The sequence below is a fragment of the Panthera leo genome, chromosome D3 (assembly GCF_018350215.1).
Source record: "Panthera leo isolate Ple1 chromosome D3, P.leo_Ple1_pat1.1, whole genome shotgun sequence".
Taxonomy (NCBI): Eukaryota; Metazoa; Chordata; class Mammalia; order Carnivora; family Felidae; genus Panthera; species Panthera leo.
The window spans coordinates 73,013,797-73,016,760 of record NC_056690.1 but is presented as its reverse complement, the minus strand read 5'-3'; the positions used below and the strand labels follow the sequence as shown (position 1 = coordinate 73,016,760).

The 2,964-nt window shown below is 37.9% G+C and overlaps 1 non-coding gene across 1 annotated transcript; it reads right to left on the bottom strand.

Moving 5' to 3' along the window:
- Positions 1-2,261: 2,261 nt before the first annotated feature.
- LOC122204307 lies at positions 2,262-2,392 on the bottom strand. The gene has a single exon (XR_006195603.1). It is a non-coding gene; the product is annotated as a small nucleolar RNA SNORA44 (small nucleolar RNA).
- Positions 2,393-2,964: the final 572 nt, after the last annotated feature.

The window sequence follows — 2,964 nt, the reverse complement described above, 5'->3', positions numbered from 1 at the left end:
TTGCCCTTGAAAATCCTAAATTTTTCTGTAAGGTATGGTATACATAGTTTTATATTTGTAATGCATTTTAAAGTTTATAGCAAGTAATTCTTATGTGTACTAACATTTGACACACCCTGACCTAGACTGAAGAGATGAACTAAAGAAGAGTCTGCAACGGAAGTTTGGGTATGCCAACAAATGTGTTTTGAAATTATTGTTAAGTCCCTGGTAGTGAATTGGGTATCAATGGAGAATTCTGAAGTATTCCTACTTGCTTCATGGGTATATTCAACTTGTTATATTTTCAGTCTCTTTAACATTAATACATGTGAAAAGACTTATTTGTTATTGTGAATATTAAATGATACAGTGGAGTTCCGTGTGTGTGTGTGCGCATGCGTGCATGCGCAAATGTGTGTGTTTTGGGGGGAGAAGGGGGGCTTCTTTAAAGTCATATGTGGGGCACCTGGGGGGCTCAGTCAGTTGAGCGTCCGACTTCGGCTCAGGTCACGATCTCACAGCTTGTGGGTTCAAGCCCCGCATCGGGCTCTGTGCTGACAGCTCAGAGCCTGGAGCCTGCTTCGGATTCTGTGTCTCCCTCTCTCTCTGCCCCAACCCACTCACATTCTGTCTCTGTCTCTCTCAAAAATAAATAAAGATAAAAAAAATAAAAAAAAAGTCATATGTAAGTGCAATATACTTAGGACATGATCCCATTCTGCTGCTTCATTTTAGCTATTTTTGTGTACAGATAGTATATATCCTTTCTCAATTGCTCAAGAGAACAGTGACACAGTGCTGCCTCATGACCCTCCTGATTCCTGTGAATCTCTCTGCCCATAAGAAAGTATTTTGATTTTGGTATGAACTAAATATCTCAAAGGAGCCATTAATAGTGGGATTTCTACTTCAGTAGACAAGCCGGTTCAGAGGTGATGTCCAGGGACTTTCCAGAAACTCTGCATGTATAATCTCAAAATTGCTCATATATATATTTTTATCATCAGAAGTCATTGATCACATTTCATCTTTCCTCATCAACTGACACTTATTAGCACACCTCATTGTTTCCTTATTGGTGATAAGGAAATCTAAGTCTAAATAAATCTGAATAGTTTGACAAAATAATATTTTTTGAGAATGATCTTAGTAAGGTAGGAAAAAATCCTTGGACGATATTAACATTACTTAAGGAAGATAGAGCACGTTTTTAGTTACAACTAAAAGCTAGTTAGCCATTGTACTTTGTGCTACAAAAGAGCCATTGAGTAGAGACATTCTGTTTCATGCTCTGCCACTAACTTCCTGGGGAGACCTTGGGAAAATCATCCACTCCCATTTACCTTTAATTTTCCAGTTTTCATGGAAGAAATAGTCATTCTCCAAGGTTCTTTCCCATTGTTATGTTCTGTGATGGCAACACATTCATTAACAAGTGCAGCAGATGGTAGGGTGTATCTTTTGCCTCTCTTACATTCAGAGAATCACCAGCATCATTCTTGTTAGAGAAAGCAGTGGAAAAAGATGTGATGTTCTCATACGCCTTTTTAGAGCATTGGAATGTCTATATCACAGTGTTGGCAAGATTGGCAATATAGTACGGTTCTAAATGGAATTACAAATGTGAATATCTTGTGAATATGTGCACAAAGTGGTGTGTGTGCGTGTATAAAATGAATTTCTGGATTTTGACTCATCTCACCGATGATCTCCAGCTGGGAAAGATTAGTCTATATTTCCCTGCTTTAGCCCATCCAAAACACACTGAACACAATAAAACCAGAGTAAGAGCCTTCTGCTCCTGTCCTTGGCTCTGGACTTAAAATGGCTCCTCAAGAATGGATAAAGTAACCATCCTGAGTTTATTTTTAGAGTATCTGAATGAAACCTTCTTCTTGTTCAATGTAAACAGGTCTTTTCCGCAAACTCACAAATGCCTTTTTTTGAGTTCTTCTATCTATGACTTTAAGAAATACAGGGAAAGAAAAGAGAATAAGGATACGGAAGGCCCAGAGATGATATCCTGACACCCATTCCATTTAATTAACAAAAAAATTAATTCAGGAAATGAAAAAAAAGTGGATCAGATAGAAACAAGGTCATTCATGAGTAAGCCAACTATCTATTTGAAGGAGGATGATGTAAGTAAAATAGAACTTTATTTTATTTATTTATTTATTTTTCTCTAATCCAAAAAGTTGATTCAATACACCCATCTACTTGGAAGTTTATGGAAATGACTGGACTCAGGTAGGCGGCATCCAGCCCAGGTCCTGAGTTGTTATAAGAAAGGGGAGTGACAGCTGTAGGTATCATGCTGACCTGTGTTGTCAGAGTCTCTTCAAGTTGCTCTTGCATGCAGGTGGAGATCCCATGGCCACAACTGGCCGCAGCTCTTGGAACCATGCTGAATAGAATTTTATTTTTATTTAATTTTTTTTAATGTTTATTCATTTTTGAGACAGAGAGAGACAGAGCATGAACAGGAGAGGTCAGAGAGAGAGGGAGACACAGTATCCGAAGCAGGCTCCAGGCTCCGAGCTGTCAGCACAGAGCCTGACGCGGGGCTCGAACTCACAGACTGTGAGATGGTGACCTGAGCTGAAGTCAGCCGCTTAACCGACTGAGCCACCCAGGCGCCCCTAGAATTTTATTTTTAAGATTAAAGAGTTTTCATGTTCAGGGAGAGGTTTAGAATTTCAAGAAATTTTAGTCTTAATTTGTATACTATTTTTAAAGTGATAGATAAGGAAGGGACTATTATATGAAAGTAATATAGTACCTTATAATGCCTTATAACGTCCTTCAGAAGTTCAAACATCTTACAATCTAATCCACAAATATAAGGGAAAGTTAAAGTCTAAATATAAAGGAAAATGATAGTAATTTACCCGTGCTAATCCTTTCTTTCTCTTTAGAGCCATGAATTTGCTCAATATATTTTTCAGTTAGAAACAAAAATCATTTCATTTCTTACTCTCA